General features: G+C 39.3%; 1 long non-coding RNA gene and 1 pseudogene across 1 annotated transcript in view; both read left to right on the top strand.

The window, feature by feature from the left end:
* The window catches only part of LOC143266937 (uncharacterized), a 31,493-nt gene that overhangs the window by 704 nt on the left and 7,277 nt on the right, over positions 1 to 23,512 (top strand). The gene's annotated exons all lie outside the window — the stretch shown is intronic.
* On the top strand, positions 10,292 to 16,143 carry LOC143271199 (protein FAM8A1 pseudogene; annotated as a pseudogene).

Raw genomic sequence — 23,512 nt, 5'->3', positions numbered from 1 at the left:
CATAAATCATCATTAATTTTATGACTTGTCTATTCTTCAAATTCAGACAGCATTTTCTATTTGTAGGGCACCTACAGCCCAGTCAGTCTTTATTTATTGAATGTAATTCACCAAGTCCAGGATGTCCTACCTTTGTATCAAAACACACATGTCTTCTACTTCATGAAATATCCTTCTTCTGCTCCTTTATTTGTTTTTTTCTGTTGTTGAATTAAATTTATTTCTTAACCAAAGACTTATCAGATATTTTCTGTGGCTGTAATACATATGGAAAGCTTCTTTCCCTTTGCTCAATTTCATACTATCTTTATATTTTGGTTCATCTTTTATATGAATTTCTTTTATTTTGTTATATTTAAGGTCTTTTTTAGAATATAAATAAAAGAGTTTCTGGCATGTAATAATACTGAGTAAATGGATAAATTTTCAGAATTGATATAGTTGCCATAGAAAAATGATGAAAGCAATCTACACATCAGCCCAAACTAAGGTACCCTCTGCCTTTTTTGTCTTAATATTCCTTCCTACTCCTTTTGTTAAAACACCACAAAAAATGACTACATGGAGATATGTCTCCTCTCCATGTCAAACTCTTTCAGTGAACCACAGAAAGAGGAGAGGAAAAGTGCAGGACGATATTTTCAAAGCAAGATGAAACGAGTTACAGCTTCAGAATCACAACCTAGATATTTACTGCTGAGACTGATGAGGCTGTGTAGAATATGCAAGAAGAGGCCTGATTCTTCAGGACTTTAGAATGCTACAAACCTATAGTCAGAAACAAAGTCACTTTGAGAATACTTACACTAGAAATTCTCCTATTCATTGTGCTCAACTATATGAGCAATTATTCTTATTAAATTATGAACTTAATTCAACTTGTGAGCCCTAACTCTGGCAAGACATCCAGCCAGGTAGAGCCACCTTTCTCTTCTTCTTCCTCCTCCTCCTTATCGTCCTCCTCCTCCTTTTGTAGACCAGGCTGGTTTCACACTCACAGAGATCTACCTGTCTCTGAGTGCTGGAATTAAAGGAGTGGCCCATCATACCTGGCTTCAAGTAGAGCCTTCTTATCACTATTCCAGGAGTGTAGTTTTTCTTATAAACATCTAGAATTAAGTAAGCTCTTGAACAAGATAAGCCCCTGTCCAGTATCATGATTGTGAGATTCTTGTGCCAGTCACAACTCTTCACACTTCATTTGACTGAATTTCTAACTATTTGATTATTTTTATCCTTCTCTATCCATATTTCTACTGTCTTTATTTCATATACAACTGGATTTTATTTCCATTTCTTTCTGAATGTTGTGTACATCTTTAGAACAATACCTTTCTACTTAAACTAGATATGTTTGAGGGAAAACTTCAATTTAAGAGAGTTCAAATCTCTTGCAAATCACCATCTCTTTCACCATTCCATTCATTTTCTTGATTTCCCATTTGATTGTATAACTGTGCCAAGATTTCAAGTACTCCTGGTACTATTTTTAAAGATGCCCAGACTTGTTGAGATCCCATGGGAGACATTCTGTTCTCACAGCATGTGTCAATCACATGGACAGCCTGTCTCCAAGAAGACATTGCTTTGCTGTGTGACACAGTTTACCAGACCTTCAGATTGGAGATTATTAGCAAGCAGCAGGCTAGCCACTAAAATTGCCTCTTGGTTCAGCAAGCATTTACTATACATAGAAAATGTTGTTCTTTATAATACTTTATGTTAACCTGATGTCAGGTAGTTATGGATTATTTTCTGTGTATTAGTGATTTCTTACATGTTTATCTGTGTACCACAAGCATGCATGGTGGCCTCTGAGTCCAGAATAGGTTGTCAAATCCCTGGCAACTTGTTGTTACCTTTCATGTGGGTGCTGGGAATCAAACACAAGTAACCTTCAGAAGCAGCGAGTAATTTTAAATTTTGACTCCATCTTTGACTCTCTTGAGTCTTATTTTGAATCCATCTCTTCAGCTCTAGTCATTGATTTTTTTTATTTATTTTTTCTTATTTTTTATTTTTTTTAGTCATTGATTTTTTTAAAAGAACTTATTTTAAACCTAGGCTGTTGCCAAGATAATAAGTTGCCCTCCACAAACTGATAGCAAGGTCCCATTGCTGAAGACAATACCTACACATGAAGAGGTTGAGCTGGTGGCTACATAGAATCTGCTCACCCTCATGTTCTAGTGTCTTTGACATGGAAACATACTCTGTAGGCTACCAAAAGAGAAACAACCTAACCACCAAATCTTTGATCTACAAGGATATACATATACATGCTGGTAAAATATACTAGGGCAATGGTGGAGCAAACTCTGTGAGAATAACCAACTGATGTCTGATTTGACTTAAAGCCCACTCTGTGAGAGAGCACCCATACCAGACATTGCTTGTGACCAAGAAACAGACTAGATAGCTCAGAGAACTAAGAAAGAACCAAATGTTATTTCTCTAAACAAAAGTAACAATAAAATGACTAAAATGACACCTAATGATATTTTACTATACTCCTAGATCGGTGCCTTATTCAGTCATCATCAGAGAAGCAGATGGAAACAGATGCAGAGACCCCGCAGTCAGACATTACACACACACACACACACACACACACACACACACACACACACACACACACACATATTGGAACACACAGCTTTAAATTAGATGTCTTCATCAACTTTACCCACCTCAGAATTCAGGGAACCCCACAAGAGAGGAATCAGAAGGAACAGGGGTAACAGAAGGTATGGAGAACACCAAGAAAACAAGGCCCTCTAAAAGAACTGAGAAAATCTTGTATGAACTCACAGAGTCTGAAGCAAGAAAGCACGGTGTAGATGTAACCAACCATCTCATTAAATAAGAAACACAGAACCAAAGCAAAGTAGAAAGCCAAGAGGTCAGAGCTAAGAGCTAAAACCTTACCCTTCCTCCTGCAGTGGTCCTACCTCTCCGAACCAGAGCTACTTCCTGTGTTAAAGTCTTTATATAGAGTTTTTGTTCTGCCTTCTCATTGGTTGTAAACCCAACCACATGACCTCCTTGTCACGGCCTGTCTGTATAGACCTCCAGGTTTTCTATGATTGGTATTGAGATTAAAGGCATGTGTATCCAATACTGGCTGTATCCCTGAACACACAGAGACTTACCTAGCTCTGCCTACCAAGTGCTGGGATTACAAGCATACGCCACCACTGCCCTGCTTTCCCATGGCTTGCTAATAGCTCTGACCCCCGGGCAACTTTATTTATTAACTAACAAATAACATTTTAATACAAATAAAATGTCACCATAGCACAGGGCCTACATGCACCAGGTCTTCTGTATATACACTATAGCTTTTGTTTTATACTTTATGGAATTCATGAATGTGAAAATGAATGGGTCTCTGATTCTTGTGCCTTCTCTTTTATTTTCCTGTTGGCTTTGACTATCCAACTTCAGTATGATTTTTTTCATCTTATTATATTTTATTTTGTTATGTTTTTTGATATCTCCTAGAAGCCTGTTCTTTTCTAAAGAGAGACAGAATGGGAATGGATCTAGGTGAGAGAGAAGGCAGGAAGTAACTGGAACACGTAGAGGGAGGAGAAATTGTATTCAGATTATATTGCATGAGAAAAGAATCAGTGTATAAGAAAAGGGAAAACTCAATACATTTTAAAAAGAATATAAAGAAAATGTGGTTATGAATTTGAGTAGGAGCAAGGTAAGTAAACATTGGATGAGTTTGAGGGAGGAGAAGAAAAGAGATGTTTCATTTTTTTGCTTTTTGGTTGTTTTGGGGGGACCTGCCACCCAGCTCCCAAATAAATCACACACAGAGGCTTATTATTACTTATAAATGTCTAGCCTTAGCTTAGCTTGTTTCTTGCCAGCTTCCCTTAACTTAGCCTATCTACTTTTTGCCTCTGGACTTTTCCCATTCTCTTACTTCTGTAAATCTTACTCTTACTCTGTGGCTTGCTGTGTCATCCAGCTGGCTGCTGGAGTCCTCCTCCTTCTCTGGCTACTTCTTTTCTCTCCTTCCCAGATTTCTCCTTCTATATAGTCTCTCTGCCTGCTAGCCCCGCATATACTTTCTCCCGCCTTGCCTTTGTCTGTTCAGTTCTTTATCAGATCATCAGATATTTTATCTAGTCAAAGTAACACAGCTTCACAGAGTTAAACAAATGCAACATAAACAAAAGTAGCACACCTTAAAATAATATTCCCCAACAGGGATAAAACCTATAAAGATAAATAAGAATAATAAAAGAATTTATTTTAAATCATCTCATTCCCTTCTCAGGGTTCTATGTTGTCTATGAAAGTTTGTACATAGACAGTTGATGTTTGTGAGTTTTACCTTTCAGACATACCAGATATCTATCAGAATTTTACAATTTAGAGTTAATACATTGTACTTTAAAGGTGTTCTGACCACTGAAGAGCTGTAGTTTCTAATAGATGAGCAACAATCAAGCAAGGGAGAGCAAAGCCTTCCCCTTAAAGCATATCAAAATGAGTACTTTCAAGGGGGTGATGGGACTAGAGACAATGTCTCTGCATTTATGGATTTCCTGGAGATGACTGTGTAGATCAAGCTGGCCTCTAGCTACTGAGATCCTCTTGACTCTGCCTTCAGACTGCTAGGGTTAAAGTTGCACATCACTATGCCCTGCTACTGGTTTTGAGACTACAATCTCTAGTTTAATGTTCTATTTCTGTCCTACTGTAACCATGTAAACATGGTTGAATAAGCATGAAATGAGTGCCTTTTTGATGAGAGTGAGGATTGGTTTTGAACAGAAGTTTAGAGTCACTGACATACAGAGTTTGCTCCTATAAACACTTTCTCAAGCAACACTAATGTTTGTTTAGATTACTCTAGACAATGCATGTCTGATTCTAGTCCATCCTTACCACAACTTCCTGTCTCAAATAAATACCACACAAGTATAAAATATTCTGAAAAAACAAGACTCAACATGGTTATTGGACAATAGCTCTGCGGTTGTGCTGTGGATCCAACAGAATGACCTCCCAACTGGAAACAAAGTATTCCAGGGGGAGGAACTGATCAGTGAACATGGGCTCTCATTCTGATCTTAGCCTCAAACCTCACACGAAAACAAAAGCAGTTTTGGTCAGTCAAACATAAAACCCTCCATGAAGCCTGTGGGTTTTTTTTTTAATTGATTGCTTTCCAATAAGTCTGATTCATTGTGTGCTGAGCAGAGGAAACTACAACCTCAATTAGCCCAGCTCACCCCTTCAACCCAACAGGCAATTAAAGGAAGACAACAAGCACTTTGGTATACAGTTTGTTGTAAAGGGCAAGACTTTGAATTTTCTCTTAACTCACCAGACAGACATTGGAAGTTTTTAAAAAAAAATAAGAAAAGCTAAAGAATAAAGGAGAGATGCATATATGTATTCATAATAATAATAATCTCAATGTATGTTTTAATGGGAAAGTTTCCATATACTAACAGAAAATGATAACAAATTCATATATAACTTGTCATAAGCAGAAGTTATATATAAATGTGCCACAAAATAAGAATATAAATATAAAACTGAAATTGTCAATTAAGCATCATCAAATTACCAAAGCAGGGATTAGTAAGCATTTAGGAACAAAACAAAAAAATAAGCTTATAAATATGAAAAATAAAACTGAGAGAACATGCATTATGTAATATTTCTCCAATTTGGAAATGCTGAAACAAAGGACAGATGATAATAATTACAAGCTGAGAAGAAAGAAAATTAGAAAAAAATGAACTCAGTAGTATGGAAACCCTACAGACAATCAATGCAGAACATGAAATGAACTTAAACCCAGAATGGGTAGAAGTGCACACAGGGTCTAGTTGATGACTGTTACACATGCAGAAGGTCTGATTTGTATCCCTGACTTTGATGCTGTTTTTGTTCTGCCCACTGCCTTCAGCACTGTTCACCTCTACTGCCTTGCATGCACAGGCTGTGGTGAGAAAAACCCATAGCCTGGGTGACTTGAGAGCAAACACTTATTTCTCCAGGTTTCTGGAGGTTTTTGAAGTCTAAAATCAAGTTACCCGCAGACATAGTGCCCGGCGAGCTATGCAGTTTTCTTTTGCCTTCTCAGAAACAGGGGAACGGGAGGGATTACGATGTTTTCTTATTGGGGTATGACCTTCTCATGAGGGCTCTAGCCTCATGACCAGATTATCTTGACAAAAGCCCCACTTTCTAGTATTTGAGTACTGTGAAAGAGGATTTTATTTGAATTTATCAGGGCGATGTGAACAAAAATGTTTTCTTCCAAAATAAGGCATCGAGGATACATTTAAGAAACAATTCTTGGCAAGTTCAACTTGGTGAAGCAGTGAGTCTGTGGGGGTGCTTTACAGAGGCGTTATTTACAGAGAATGGCTGAGGGGTTTCTTGCAGAGCATGGATGAGGCAATATTCTATTTTTTATTTTTATTTTTTACATATGTCACATCCTGACCTCGGTTTCCCTTTTCTCCACTTCTCCAAGCTCCTTTACCTCCCTCTGCCCAGATCCACTCCTCTTCTGTTTTTCTCAAAAAAAAATAAGAAAGAAAAACAGGATTCTCAGGGATAGCAACTGAAGATGGCATAACAAATTACAATAAGGCTAGGCACAAACACTCATATCAAGGCTGATTGAGGTGACCCAGCAGGAGGAAAAGGGTCCCAAGAGCAGACAAAAACACCAGAGATAAGCTCCCCGCTTTCACTGTTAGGGGCACGACAAGAACACCAAGCTATAAAACAATAATGTATATGCAAAGGACCTAGTTCAGACCCATATAGGGTCTGTGATTGGTGATTGTCACATCAATCTCTGTCAACCCCTATGAATTCTGCTCAGATGACTCTGGGTTGGTCTCCCCAACTTCTCTAGTTCCTAGAATCTTTCTGGGTGAGGTGTTCTTTACAGGAAAAAATGGTTGAAAAATGGGTGCTTCACCAGAAATCCCACTAGAGTACTTGGCAGCTGCATCATTGGAATGAGTCCCCAGTCAACTGTCAACCTTCTCCATATTCTATTGTCTCTCTCATGACCACTTTCATATAGTAAGATACATGAAAATGGGGTGGAGAAAGGGAGAGGCTGGAAGTTCATGGTATATTCCTTGCTAATAGGTCTGGTCTTTGATGGTGTTGTATGGGTTAACTCAACTGTTGTGATTTCAAGATTCCAATAAGCATGGCATGCCTGAAGGAAAGGGTTCCACAGTAAAATGCTTTAGCATATGTTTTTGGGAGAATATAATTCCATATTATAACATTGTATAATATCAAGTTCTATGAGGAAAACTATTAAAAACCTGTGTATCTATAGTTAATGCTATGTAGTTAGTATGTGTTTAAAAGTAAGTCTTGTTTGTTTAGGTACTGATGAGGTTAAAGTATAAATTCTCTTATAATCTATGGAACACAGAAAAGGGAACTAATAGATGGATAAATAGATGCCTACTAGAAAGACATGATTTGGAAGGGTTTTTTTCTAAGTAAGACAAAAGCTGTGTTTAGCCCCACAGCTTTCCATTTCCTTAACAGCTCAAACAAAGACAGAAGAGGAGAGATTGAGGCTGCTATGGAGCAAAGATCAAAGGATGCATTGAAGGAGGCTGTGAGAAAGGAGAGCTTATACAAATGAACTGAAGGACATTCTAAGTCTAGAAATGGTGTAGACGGATTGAAGATGCCCATGAGGCAGTAGTAATGGTGTTTAATGAATTCTGCAGGGGTTTTATGGCCAATAAGAGTGTGAATTACCATGCCAAACAACTGATCAACACAAAGTGAAACTAATTCAGGAGGTTTTTAGCAGATACTCTTTCATGAACATATTTGGTTGCTGGATGTGAAGAGATAGTACCCAATTCTGACAAGGGAAGCAGTTCTGGCACAGGATAATATGAATGAAACCTTCTCAGGGTCTTAAAATCAGTCAGTCATAAAAACAGAATGCATAGAGGGTGAAGTGAAAAGAGCCTCATTTATTTACATAGAAAATAGAACGTTACTCACTCAGACCTGGTGGATAGGGGGTAGAGGAACTGAAATGTAATCTTTGTGGAATTCCAATGTTATCCTTTATGATATACAGAGTTTTGAAGGGAAATGATGAAGATAACTCTTGATAAGATCATTTTACTGTCAGTGAATTACACTTAGAAAATAGATATGTAAGAGTTGCATTCCTCATCACTGTAAGAAAATATCCAACTAAAAGTAAATTAAAGAAAGTAGAGATTATTTTGGCTCTCAGAGAAAGGTTCCAGCAGGGAAGTCATGGTGACAGGGAGGGTATAAGGTAGAAGTTGGTCACGTTCCTCCATAATCAAGTAGTAGAAAGAGATAAATTTTTCAGCTCAGTGTCCATGTTTTATTTTCCAAGGATCCATGAATGGTGCTGCCCAAGGACACCATCCCATGAATGGTGCTGCCCACATTACAGGTGGGTCTTCCCACCTTTGTTAAGCTAATCAAGATAAGCCCTCCCAAGCATGTTAGAGACTAGTTTACTTTATACAACCCCTCCCAAGAATGCTAGGGACTAACTTACTTTAGACAACCCCTCCCAAGCATGGTGGAGACCAGCCAACTTTAGATAACCTACTTTAGAAATATCAGACCCCTTGAGATTAATGTATTTTTCTAGCACTCAAAAGGAATGCTAGGAAGCAAAACTAAGTCCTCTGCAAGAGTAGTAAATAATCTTGATGATTGAGCCATCTCTGCATTTTATTATATATAAATATAAATATATTTTTACTTCGATTAAATATATTTTAAATAAAACATAATGAGTGTAAGAGCCTGCACTTACTTACTGAGCCAAGATCACTTGGATATAGCCTCAAGGAATGAAATCAGGCCAGGTTGGAGAGACCACAGTAAAGCTGAGGCTGTGACAATTTTTTGAGAGAAACCAGACTTTTTATACCTTTATCAGAAACAGAATGTAATGGCAATTGCCAGGATCAATACAATTGTGGCTGCCAGGATACAGTGAAGTTTGCAAGTCATATAGGGTACAGAAGATTACTGTCTAAGACCAATTGTCCTGTGAAGCCTTAGTGTTTCCTTGACCACTAAGGGAACATACAGAGAAACACCAAGTGAATGCTTCACTGCCTGAGGGAATGCATCAGTCCCACAGGATCTGGAAGTCACATTGTGCCCCAAGAGCCACGGACTCTAACCTGAAAAACCTATGATGGATGCCTCTCAAGGTAGCTAGGCCAAGGCAACTACATGGTTCCCTGAAAATGATGGTATAGGTAGACTATAGAAAATACATGTTCTGCTGGGTGGTGGTGGCACACTCCTTTAATCCCAGCACTTGGGAGGTAGAGCCAGGTGGATATCTATGAGTATGAGGCCAGCCTGGTCTACAGAGCAAGATCTAGGACAGGCACCAAAACTAAACAGAGAAACCCTGTCTCAAACAAACAAACAAACAAACAAAGCTAGTCAGCTGATGAATGCACTGGGTGGGTGAGTCTTTGGAAAGTATCCAGTAAAGGACCAGAGAGAAACAAGTTGTGAAATCAGCAAACATGATCTATTGAGAAAGTATCTTTATTATAGCTACATTATGCACCAGAATGTTATAATCAGTAAAGCCTTCTGTTGGTCAGTAGTAGACCATTTTATGATTTCTGAGGCTGTAGTGAGGAAGGTGTGAATTACAAATCACAGTTGCTTAGAAACACCAGGCAAAGCCCATACACTCTAGTGAAGATAAATACAATAATTCAGTAATAATGACTGGAGATGGCTATGGCATATTTCATTCCTGTGTAGTTTTTTACAAGACATTATTTGACTATACTTTTGGAATCACACTATTCAACTTATTTCAATGTTTAGCATTTCTTACATTTTAGTGCAATGTAAGAAATGTTCTTTGATTACTTTGTAGACTGACAGTTACTGCTCAGTATGTATTAACTGTAATTAAATCAATGAAATGTTTCATGACAGACATAACATTGCACATTATCTCACTAAAAGACACTCATAAAGACCATGACCTCTCTTGTGGTCTTTACTGGCAGCTTTCAAGACCTATTCTTCTTTATTTACTTTTACTAGACCTCTGGGCTCACTCAAAAGGAACCCAGAGTCAAGGTATCATGTCTTTGGGACTGGTGGGACACAGGAAGGAATCAACTGTTAGGCCTACTTTCGAACCACAGTGAAACCTAGGGTTTCCCAAATGACCTCCAAGTGCCTTCCATCACACTTCTTGTTGTTTTAGTATAAATGTGATCCCATGGGCATCGTGGCAGATGCCAGTAATTCTAGCACTGATAAGGCTGAAGCAGGAGAATTGTGAGTTTAGGCTGTCATGGGCTACAAAGCGAGACACTATCAAAACAAGCAAACAAAGGACAAGAGGACTAATATAGAAAATACTTCCAAGAAAAGAATCTGACATATGATGTATATGCTTAGAAAAAAATAGGATCTCCCAACCATGTGTTTTAATCTTTCTATTTTTGTTTCTTGATTTGATTTGAAGTCAGATTTGTGGCTACTCTATACCTAATAGCTTCAATCACACTCTGAGATCTGGATTTCTCTCTGCTGACATGACTCAAGCTCAGGTTTAACTGAGTATACTCTTGCCCCTTGCTTTCTCAAACTGGTAATGCTTTTCATTCCTTCTATTGTGAGTCCTTTATACACACAGCTGGAATGATCTCATTTCCAGATCACTGTCTCCCAGTCTTTATTGGCACTGTCTTCTAGCACCCATGATTCCACCCTCCCCAGTCCTCTCTCAGATTGAGGTAATTTGGCAATCCCGGTGTCTCATCCTCTGCCTTAGACTTATTCTTTCAATACTCCGAGTGTGTGTGTCTCCAGTGCTTGCTTGTTCTACTGTTGAGTGGGAATCAGTTATATGACCAGTTTCTTGTGGATGGGGATCATCTCCAAGTTCTTATGTATATGGTGCAGGCACTGAACCACTGAGCTATATTCTTGGTTTTCTTGTATGTTAATGCTTTAGACAGGCAGTCTAGTTATGCTACCCAGGCTGGCCTTGTAGTTGTGATACTCTGTCTGTAGCCTGGCTAGTGGCTGGAAATACAGACATGGGCTATTGTACACAGTTTACTCAGGAAGGTTTTAATCAAAGATATTTATTATTCTCTCTTAAACAATGTTTGTTATGCATGTTTTTTTAGTCTCATATTAACAGGTCAAATATTTTTATCAATAACTGCCCATCCTTTGCTAATTGTTATATAAATTTTGATACCAGAAATAAATGGTCATTAAAATGAAATGTGTTCCAGTCTTTTAGAATTAGCAGGCCATTAAGGTGCAGTAATTATGTATCCACAGAATTAAATTGAATCAAGGTTATTTATAAGTGCATGATAATAGACTTGGAATCAACATAACAATCCGCACACTAAGAAGAGCTGTTCATGCTTGAAAGAAGTAAAAATTATGTTTGAGGACATAAGAGGATACAAAGATTTATTTGGCTGTTGTTTCCAGGCAGACTTGAAGCCACTCAAAATGCTCAGGCGTGGAAACACTTTTCCTACTTAACTATTCTTTCAACTAAGGAAAAAGAAGTGGTTCTTGAGAGACTGAGAAGCTAAGTAGAAATCTTAAGTTACATCAGAGAATAAAACATTCTTTCATTACTCTCTGGAGATAGAATAAAACTTGGAGTTGCACTCCTGGTATTTTAAATAGGATTAGCAATAAATGGTCAAGGCTTTCTATTAGAGCCTAAAATAATCCACACAAGAAGTGAAAGTAGTGGAAATATACCACTGCCATTATTATGTATAATATATGTATATTAACATCTATTAATGTGAAGCTACATTAATAGAAAACACTCCTAATCAGAAAAAAGAATCAGAATTATCATGTGTCTATAAAGGCAGGAAGAAGCCAGATCTAGTTTTTTTTAAAATCTACAGATTACTACAAACCATAAGCAGAAACTTGAAGTTTTACATAGCAGGAGAAAGTATGCATGAACAACTAGTAAAGTAGGATCAGTTCTAAAGTCTTTTCTCAAAGCAACTGAAGTACCCCAAAAGCCACAAAGCTAAGCTGAGTCAACACAGAAGAATAACTTGTTTGAGGTGCATTGAAGGTGAACAACAGTGCCTGCCCATCACCTGACTAGCACTGATTCTGTATGGAGAGGAACAGGCTTCTCCAAACAGTCATCTGAGGAGAGGAAGAAAACCCAGCAATGTGTCTAACAACATAGGAAGGTGGTGACGTGCATTTCTATAGCCTCAGGTTCTATAGTTTGAAACTGACTTGTTCACAACACTGAGAAATTAGCTGCAATTGATAAACAGAAGAATTAATTATCATTCTCTCATGGCAAAGGGAAATGTAGAAACACAGGTCAACCATTCAGCCTCAGTCATGAACCAAGAATCTTTACAAATACTTTGGGAAACTGAACAGCTGATTTTGAAGACTTTGAATAAGAGATGCCTGTTATTATAGGGCTAGGGAGAAGGAAAAAAAATATCCAAGTTTGTAAAGATTCTGTGTTAAAGCAGTCAAAATTTAGATGCCTACTAATTTTTTGAAAAATTAAAAAACATACAAGAAGCAAAAGATTACTAATTTTAAAAGGAAAGTGGAGAATATAATATGGCATGTGTGGCAAGTTTATATTGAAGTTCAGAATACAATATTCCAAGAGATAGTTGAGTTATTCCAGCATGTTAATACACATGCAATTGAGGTTTCATAGGAAAAAGAAAAATAAAGGAGAAAAGCTAAGTATAAATCTGAATCTTCCAGTTTTCTAAAATTAATAGAGGGCCTTAATGCAGAGATTCAGAAAGATAAGCAAATGCAGCTGGCCTACAGACAGAACATTTCCATGTAATAGTACAAGTACAAAAGCAGAAAGAAAATAAAAACCTTGAGAGTACACAGAAAAGAAAAAAAACCACACAAACAAGGAACTACCAGTGGATATGTATATTTCAACAGTGACAGAGGCCAGAAATAATACAGAATCATTAAATAAAATGAAATAAGATAATAAATAAATGGACATTATAAAAATCATTGTTCATTTAAATGCAGTTTTCTATATGTAGAATTTTACAAAGAAGTCATGAGATAAAGTAAAAAACTGAATCTTTTTATGTTATTTGAAGGTAATTGCATAAAATCTACTCTCAAAGAAAACCAGATGATGTAATGGAATGATTCTAAAATATTTTAATAAAAATTAATATAAATATTTCACAAAATATTAATTGTGGAAAATTTCCAAAATCTCATGGTATAAGACACTTGACCCCAATACCTGGAGAAGTGAGATTTGAAAATAAATATTCTCAAATATGCATATAACTATAAATTGCTTTATAAAAATTTGAAAAGTGAAACATACTGATATAAAGAATAAATCAACATCATTAGAAAAATTTTCTTTCAAGGACAGAAACACAGCTTGTCCTCACATTAACTCATGCAATTTAGACTGTTGCTTTAAGGAAACATGATCATTTCAGCAGGTTTTTGCAGAGCTAGTGAGTAAACTAAACTTTCTTATGATACACTCTCCTCTCAGCAGAGTTGAACTTAAGGAAAATAACCCTCTTTCAAGCAAATTCAAGAACAAAACCCCCCTATCAAAGTGAAACAAAAGAACACAACACACCTGACTGAAGTCACAGAGACTCTGGCCCATTGTAAAGTGCACATAGGTAAGAAGCAATGTGAAGTGTGAATGCCCCTCAGTACCAGGTCTACTCTGGAAGCAGAGAAAAGGGAAAGAATGCCAGAAATTAAAGTTATGGATGGTGAAGCTGCTTCAAAAACAAAACAATAAAAAATTAGTAAGATGGTTTACACAAGATCTCTTCAGAAGAAATTTATTTGATATGAGCAAAACAATAGCTATGCAAAGTATATTCACAAATTGGTTCATTTATTTTTGTGCACTTGAGAAATGTGTAGAAAATAGAGCGGCTACACCGAAAAGAGAAAAATGAGAAAAAGAATATAGAACAGAGCTGGGCGGTGGTGGTGTACACCTTTAATCCCAGCACTCAGGAGGCAGAGCCAGGCGGATCTCTGTGAGTTCGAGGCCAGCCTGGTCTACAAAGTGAGATCCAGGGCAAGCACCAAAACTGAACAAGAAAACAAGAAACCCTGTCCTGAAAAACAACAAAGAAGAAGAAGAAGAAGAAGAAGAAGAAGAAGAAGAAGAAGAAGAAGAAGAAGAAGAAGAAGAAGAAGAAGAAGAAGAAGAAGAAGAAGAGGTCGATGAATGGAGGGGTGAATTACTTACAGAATGGAAAACCGAATTTTAAAATCAGACCAATAGCCCTCAGGTGAACTTTAAGTAACTTAGAATCTCAAATAGAGATCAGATTTCATAGTTATTAAAGACTGAGACATTTATACATAATATCAAAGGGCAACATGTAGATAATATACCAAAGCTAAAGAGTGTGTTGGTCCCTGACAATCAGTTGTGAAGATCATTGTAAGTGTAGCATATCCATGCCCTTGACACAATGAGTGAGAAATTCAAAATACCAGGAATAATGTCACTCTCAAGGGACGCACCATTCTATTAATATGGGATGTTTTCGTGCAGTGAAGGAAAGATTCTCTTTTTAGGAATGTGGATGAATTAGCTATCGATATAGGACAAATATTCACCAAAACTAATCCAAGAAAAATTATATATTGAAATATCCTACATCAGAAAATTTAAAATCCTCAAATGTGATTTTATAGATCAATGTATAAGATAGAATCATCATAAAAGTGAGATCAACCTCCGCGGCCGCCCCCCGGCCCCCGGCCCTCGCGCCCGCCGCCCCGGCCGCCTCGGAGCCGGAGCCGCCGCCGCCGCCCGAGCTCCGGAAGCGCCGGGAGGGGACCGCGGGGCCGCAGGAGCCGGGGGGCTGCGAGGCGTCGGACGGGCCGGGGCGTCTGAGCGCGCGCGAGTACTCGCGGCAGGTGCACGAATGGCTCTGGCAGTCCTACTGCGGCTACCTCACCTGGCACAGCGGCCTGGCCGCCCTCCCCGCCTACTGCGGCCCGCAGCCCGCCGCCCCGCAGCCCGCCGCTCCGGCCCCGCCCCCGCCGCCGCCGCCCCCGCCGCCGCAGCTCGCCTACTACAATCCCTTCTACTTCCTGAGCGCCCCGGGGCCCGGGCCGGGACCCGGACCCGGACCGGGGGCGGCCACTGGCGCCGCCACCCCGACCGCCGTCGCGGGCCTGACACCCCGGGCCCCGCACGTGCAGGCATCCGGCCGGGCGGCCCCCGTGACCAGGGTCGTCGGCTCTGCGGCCCCCGCCCGGACGGCGAGCGACGCTGGGCGGCAGGCGGGCAGAGAGTATGTCATTCCATCCTTGGCGTACAGATTTATGGCAGAGATGGTGGATTTCTTTATTCTCTTCTTTATAAAAGCAACCATTGTCTTGAGCATCATGCATCTCAGTGGGATAAAGGACATCTCTAAGTTTGCCATGCACTACATAATAGAAGAAATCGATGAAGACACATCCATGGAAGACTTGCAGAAAATGATGATTGTGGCACTTATATACAGGTTGTTAGTTTGTTTCTATGAGATAATTTGCATTTGGGGAGCAGGGGGAGCTACACCAGGAAAGTTCCTGCTAGGTCTTCGAGTTGTGACATGTGATACATCGGTACTCATTGCTCCAAGTCGGGTTTTAGTGATTCCTTCCTCAAATGTTAGCATCACAACGTCCACCATACGAGCTTTGATCAAGAATTTTTCTATTGCTTCTTTTTTCCCTGCTTTCATCACACTGCTGTTTTTTCAGCATAATCGAACAGCCTATGACATTGTAGCAGGAACCATTGTAGTAAAAAGAAATGGGGTCAGATGATGCCCCAGAGCCCTGAATTCCACTTTTTGGAATAATGATGACAAGACTAAATTATGTATCAAGGCCATCAGTATCTCTAGGCTACATTAATTGATGTTTTAAAAATTAGAGCAGTCACTACGGTGTGATGCAGGAGACTGTTCTGAAAGTGTTGACTGTACTTAAATGTCAAGAACCTTTCCAGAAGGAAAACTTATTAAATTCAAGTGTTAAATATTTGTAGGACAACAAAACAAATGATTTCAATCAATATAGAAAAATATATACTTTAACATTTAAGATAAACAAAATTTGCTGGAAGCATTTTCACCTTTAAATTCTCCATTTTGGCTTATCCTAGAGTAATTGAAAAATGTCCAGTTGTGTTTTATAAACACCTAACTCCCACAGCTACTCTTAAGGAAGTTTCTTTATGTGGGCATTGAGAAAGCATCAACTCAACAAACCACTGGCTGGCTCCATGGCAAGTGTTGGAGAAAAGGGCTAGTGAGGAAGGCCTATCAGTCCCCTCACCTCATGCTTGCAGGATGTTCTAGAATTCACTGCAGTAGTGGTGGAATTCTGCAACTTCTTACTACTTATGTATTTGGAGGCAAGAATTTTCATGATGATGAAAATGTATTGAGTCATATCATTGATACTTTAAAAAAAAAAAGGTAAGTTAGTGATTGCCTTCTGTGGGGGTAGGGTGGGGATGGGAATGTTAACTTTCAATGTAAATTCAGCTTAGAATTCATGTGCCCTAAAAATCAACTATAAATATGTGGGGGAAACATCCAAACATTCCCAGTGTGTGCTCTCCAGTGTTATGAATGTACCTGTAGATTCTATTTCTGTACAAGCAAATTCCTAAGGCACTATATTCTATACAGTTCCGTGACTGTCAAAACATCAAGGTATTAAGTCTTTAGTATTTTGTGAATAACTCTAAATACTAGTAGCCTGTGAAATATTAGCAATTTTCCCATAATGAATTGTTCTCTCTAAAGCAAGGCAGAGTGTCATCTCCGGACATTATTCTAGCTTCTCTAAGCTCATTTTGGGCCTGCTAGAGATGAAATTTGGGAGGAAATGTTAAAGCAAACTTTTGTGTATGGTCATTGTACTTTGCTCTGTTGATGCAACATTATCAGGTTTATGTCTGTGTGCTTTTGTTGTGTCCCAGTTAGCTAGCTGTACTGAAATGTACCCACACTGCTTATAGTTTAAACTTTATTTCTTTCTTACTCATTGTATATGATTTTCCCAAGAAACACTAAATTGTATTGTATAAGAAATCAATCTTTGTTCCTGGGTTTTAAATAGCAAGAATAATCCATGTGTTATTACTGCATCCATTTTCAGTGGACTTTTGACATTTAAAACTGTGAAAATGCATTTAATGTCTATAGACACTTTAAGAATCTAATAGCTTATTGTAAGAGTTCAAAAACCGTTTTTCAAAATAATTTTATTTAAATTAAATCCAACTTCACAGAACCCCTATTACTTGTCAAGAGCAGTATGTAGAGCACTTGCTTGTGGCTCTGGCAAGATTTTACGGCTCTTCAAACTCTTACACTACAAATCAAGAAGTTGGTATGGACACTACTTTTGCCACTGATAAGGGAATTCAAGTTGAAATGTACTTCACCCATGCAGCTCTGGAGTGCTTGATTATTATTTCTACCCAAAGATTACTGTACTTTTCACTGAGGATATTTTTATTTATACAGTAAAATAAACTAGTCCAATTCGTTATAGTTTAAATATTGCAATTTGCTATGGACAAGTCATTTAGATCCAGCTGTGGATTCAAGTTGTGCCATACAGACTGTAATATAAAAGTATTGCTTTGCCTCTACAATAAAAAAAGAAATCTCAAGAGTTGAAATAAGCCAGGCACTGTGGTGCACGCCCTTAATCCCAGCACTTGGGAGGCAGAGGCAGGTGGATCTCGGTGAGTTCAAGGCCAGCCTAGTCTACAAAGTAAGTTCCAGGACTGCCAAGGCAACACAGAGAAACCCTGTCTCAAAAAAAAAAAAAAAAACAACAGTTGAAATAAAGAGAAAAGGGAACCTGGCACATTTTTTTTCCTCATAGGGTTGTAAAATGGAGTTTCCTTCACAGAACATGAGTATATTCAACTACAGAAATACTGATTTCCTGTGTCTCATGCTGAAGCTGTACCCTAAAAGGGCAAAATTGAAGTCAGAAATGAAGATGCTCTTAAATGAATGTGCGTACCCTGAGCTGGACTGGAGTCTCATTGCTGCATTCAGTCTTAACAACTGGAAAGAGATTTAGGCAGTGAGAAAGTCTTGGTACCCATCGCTGAAAGTGTTCTGGAGTGGCTAGATCTTGTGAGTAGGATAGTCTACCTTCTATCTACTATCTAGGTAGGTAACAGTGCAATGGCGGGCCTTACTTTACTAAGCATTCTCTAGGACCATAATTTGACAGTATTCTAAAGCATAGCCCAACTCCTTCCCTAGCACTGGCTTAATTCTCCCTACAAAGCATTCACCTTCTAATCTCCAAGAAGACATCCTAGTTGGATCTTAAAAGTTTTACATTTGTTACTTGGAGGATGAGGCAATTAAAGTTTCTCACTGTTTCTTTGAGGACAGTGCCTAAATTAACAGTATTCCTAAACTCTTGACAAGTACTCTTTCAGCTCCTTGCAACCTTCCATTCACATAACCAAAGATCAAAGTTCTTACTCATGCCTGGGTGAAGTTTCTCATTTCAGCTGGTATATGCAGATTTCCTTGTAGTTCACTATAGTAGGGCTTGCCCTGCAAACAGTATCTAATGACCCGCCTATAAATAAAACTCATTCTATTTTTAATATTTGTATGTCACCAGTTTGTATTTTTGTCTCAATAAATGTCAACAGTGTTATCAAAAAACAAAAAAAAAAAGTGAGATCAATCAATAAATAATGATGCTGTGCCCACACACTTAAGGAGTGGGTGTGCACACAGTTTAGTCAACAGATTGCAGATAGGAATGTGGGAAAAGAGTGCTTTTGTAATCTTACAAAGACAGAGGAACATCAGTGTGCACTTGTGCAGGGATGGGGCCCAGTAGGTTCTGTATCTCATTACTTTTCCTTCACTCATTTCTTTTTTTTTTTTTTTTTTTTTTTTTTTTTTTTTTTTTTTTTTTTTTTTTTTTTATTTTCGAGACAGGGTTTCTCTGTGTAGCTTTGCGCCTTTCCTGGAGCTCACTTGGTAGCCCAGGCTGGCCTCGAACTCACAGAGATCCGCCTGGCTCTGCCTCCCGAGTGCTGGGATTAAAGGCGTGCGCCACCACCGCCCGGCTCCTTCACTCATTTCTATTTTCCTCTCTCCACAACAGCAGAGATATTCTTGTAACGCCCTTCTCAGAAAGCCCTAGACTTTTAATTCAGCTTGATCTGGCTGGCTTATTTCACCAGTGGAGGAAACCACTTTCAGGGATCCAAAAATACTTACTACACACATCTGAATTCCTTATGCCAAATTCCTGCGAAACATTAGATTCAAATTTTGTCCCCTTTTATTTCAAACTGCTTGTGAATGTGAGAGCTTCTGACCTCTGAGAGCAGCAGTGGGTGAGACAGGCATTGATTCAGGGTAAGGGTTTTTATTTTTATGATTTTTATTAATTCATTGGTTAACTGCTTTATTGAGTTTTGAGACAGGGTCTAATTAGCCCAAGTTATTCTCAAGCTAGCTGTGTGGCTGTTATGCCCAGATCATGACTCCAAAGAGAGCACTGAAGACCGAGGATGTCCAGAATGCAACAGCAAGGTTTATTCTGTAGATACAAGCCTAGGCAGGGAACTCTTTCCTACACTCAATACAGTGAGGCAGAGAGGAGTTGCTCTTTCTTTGTGAGGCTATCTTTTTAAAGGCAAAAACCACAAGCCCTTCAGGGCAGTTGGGCGGGGGGTTGGGGGTTTGGCATGGTTGCAACTCAGATTAGTTTATTTTTATTTTTGAAGGTCTCTGTTCTCTTTTAATTGGTGAGGGTGTGTAACTTTTGAATTTGCTGGTTGGGGGTTACAATTATCATTTTGGGGGCAGTCCAGGACAAGTCCTGGGCTTTGTTCTTGAGCTGCCATAGGGGCAGGCTGGCCTAGCATGTTCACATTGACCCATGCACGTAGGTCTACGTTGGTGAGGGGTCCCAGACAGTAAACAACTAGTTGAACCTTGAACAGTCAGAGTACGTGCAGAAAGGGAGCTACTGCAAGGACTATGTCTTTTGTTCATGGCCCTCCCAGAAACTGCTTGCTTCTCTGAGAGAAGACTGAGCAGCCTGTTATGGCATCTGCTTGGTCCTTTCATAGCCAAGGGTGAACTAGATAGAGCTTTGATCCTCTTTACTCCACATCCTGGGTGCCTGGATGATAGGTGTGCAACACCACAATTGGACTGGGAGTTTGTATGTTGGGTGAGAAACATGTACATGACCCCTGCCATGTAAGGTGTGAAGGACTAAAACCCCACTTCATTTCCTGGTGGGGAGAGGGACAGCCCAAGAAGAAATAACATCTTCCACAGAGAAAGTCAGCATGGACTGGTTCTCCTAGGGCAGGAATTTGTGTTTTTCACAGCAGATCTGAATAGTTGCTGAAGTCAAAGCCCTGAGTCCAAAGGTAAGGAGAGTGAATTTGTGCTTGGGGACAGTTTCTCTTCACTTCTGTTAAGAGAGCTAGTCCTCTACAGTCTTCAGTGGAGGCTGTCAGTTCCTTTAGCTTCTGTCACTTCTGTTGCCATGGTAACCACTCAGATCTCCCACTGTTAAGATCACCTGGGAAAAGGTAACATTTTAAACTTTTCTGACACAACTTGGAGCTCTGGTTGTACCGTCATAGTAGGAAGTCTGGTAAACCAGTAGGAATCCTGTTGTAGGGCAATTAAAAACACCAATGCTTAACTGAAATTTTCTCAAATAAGATTCTGCCTTCAGGGTTGTGTGTTGACAGTCTTCCAGTATGTGAAATGTGGGCATCATTGCAGTTCACTAGCATGGTCTGACTCAATAAGCACTTTGTGTGAATACAGAAAAGTGATATACTGAATTGTTCAATTCATATCCAAAGAACTGACCTGAACACTCACCCAAGGAACTTGTGTGGCAATGGTGCCTGGGAATGTATGCATCCACACAGCCAAACTGAGTTTAATTGGCAGTAAGGGCACCGTCAGCAGCAAGCATGAGTTCCTAGTGAAAGTAAAATCTGTAGTGACTTTTCCCACCATGACTACACTAAGATTCTGAGGGTGCTGGAAAGGGAAGTTGTAAGAGATGATCAAAACCCCCTCTGACTTTCAGAGTAGCTGTGGACAGAGTGGTTGAAGTAAAAACTGGAAAGGTAGGTAGAACTCATTTAATCATATTTTATATCAGCACTCAAGTAATTTAATAATAATAACAACAATAATAACGACAATCATAATAATTGAGCCACTTAGGATGGCTCATACACATAATCTAACACTTGAGGACTGTCTGGTCTACATGGTAAAGCCCTGTCTCAAACAACAGCAGCAGTAAAGCTGAGTGTGATAATTTTAAAAGTTAACTTGTGAAAGCGTACTGAGAAATTGTCTAGAGCAGATTATCCTGTGGACCCGTCAATGGGGATTATCTTGATTATTAGTTGATCTAACTGACTCTGTATTTCACCATTCTCTACAACGGGCCCTGAACTAAGAGTGAAGAAAACAACCAAGAACAACAAGCAGGCAGCATGGGTGCCTGTGTTTCCAGTGCCCTTGATTGTGTGTGTGCTGACACTGACTCCTGAGTTTCTACTGGGCCTTACCTGAAGTGACAGACGAGAACCTGGAACCCCTTTTACCTCTAAAGTTGGTCTTGTCCAGTATTTCATCGCAACAGAAATGAAACTAGAACAACGAATCCTGTTCTTTGCATAGTATCTATTATCAGAGCTAGATATGAATATCAATAACTATTGCTGATGTTGACACAAGCTACCTATCCTAATATGATTCTTGTTCACAATCCTACATGTGCATATTATACACATTGCACAAGTATACATTACAGATATGCACGCATGCGTTACATATTACTAGCTATGTGTCCTGTGCTCCATCTTTAACTGATTCCTCCTCTAAGCAGTGTGCTGATCCATGAAGTCATACACTGTCTTAAGCACTGCTTTCATGGGTATTTAGCCCATTATTTCTTAGATTTAGCTTGTGTATTCTGATATTTGTCCCATTTTTTTCATCAGTGATCTCCACTTCCCATCGCCTTTTCCTAGTTCATGTCTGGATGGGATTATTCTGTGTGAACTGCTTTATCTGATAGTCATGTATCTACTTCTGATCAGTATTTCATAAGGTCACCTAGGCATTTTACTAAAACTCAAATAGGATTATACTATGTGCCTGTTTAATATTCCATGCTCCTTCATCTCTATTTTTATCAACTTCTAAGCTCCAAAGTCTATGACTTAAATGACACCATACCTAGGAAGACTAAGATGTGTAAACCAAATGAAAAATCTGCGTAAATTTGTAGTGAGGCTGGAGCTTCCTACCTCAGAATGTTGAACTATGACCCACTTCCCTGTTCCTGACCTCAAATGTGAGGTGTCTCTCTGATTTCTAAGAACCTACACAGCTGATTTTGAAACTCTCATTGTTATAAAAAAGACAGAGTGTCCTGTGATGACCTTAGGCTATGAGAGTGGGACATTTGTCCTTTACATCATGAGAGAATGTCATTGCTGTGCAATTGTTTTTCTCTCTCTGAGACTCAGGGGGCTTTTGTGAGACTCACAAAATGCAAAAGACTTGTGAGGAGCCTGCCTGCAGTTTTACAAATGTTACCACTAAAGGAAGGAAGACTCTTCAGTGGAGTTGTCTGCACGCTGAACAAGGGGAGTGCAGTTGAGTGAAATGAGGATGTGACTGCTCCAAGGTGTGGTTGAGAATGTTTTTATTGTAGATATGAAGGAGAGTACAGCCAGAGGCATCTGGAAGAGTCTAGAGCAGGGAGGGAAAGTAATAGACTGAACATGGTCATGAGAGGAGAGGGAGACTGGGAGAGAGGAAGAGAAGAGCAAGGGAGCAAAGAGAGGGGACCAGGAGCCAAGAACAGGGGCCAAGAGAGAGAGAAGAACCAAGAGAACAAAGAGAAAATGTGGCTGAAATGGGAGGTTTTTTTGTAGGAACCAGAAGCTGGAGGAAGGGAAGCGAAGTTCAGGGCTGGAGAGGTTTAGAGTAGGGACAGAGGACAGGGGTGGGAAATGCTGAGAGGAGCCAGGACTCTGTAACAGGTACTTGTGATTCTCAGAGAGCCTGGCTGCTGGTGTACATCTTGGTAGATTGATTGGGCACCACAGTTAGCCATTTGTCTTGAATTTCTTTGGGACCTGATAGTAGTAATGCATATTCCATGAGTTGCAACCATACTGGAGTGGCCTTTCCCTAATGTTGCTATCCAGGTCACCAAGGTCCTGCCATATTCTCAGTAAGTACATTGGCTCATCCAGCTTGGCTTGAATTAGATGGTGTCCTAGGCCTGCCATTATCCCTTCCTTCTAGGAATAACAGAATAAATTCCCTAGGAAAATATTCACAGAGCCATTACTTTAAAG

Source organism: Peromyscus maniculatus, chromosome 1, assembly GCF_049852395.1.
Source record: "Peromyscus maniculatus bairdii isolate BWxNUB_F1_BW_parent chromosome 1, HU_Pman_BW_mat_3.1, whole genome shotgun sequence".
Classification (NCBI taxonomy): domain Eukaryota; kingdom Metazoa; phylum Chordata; class Mammalia; order Rodentia; family Cricetidae; genus Peromyscus; species Peromyscus maniculatus.
This window is presented reverse-complemented; position numbering and strand designations above follow the sequence as displayed.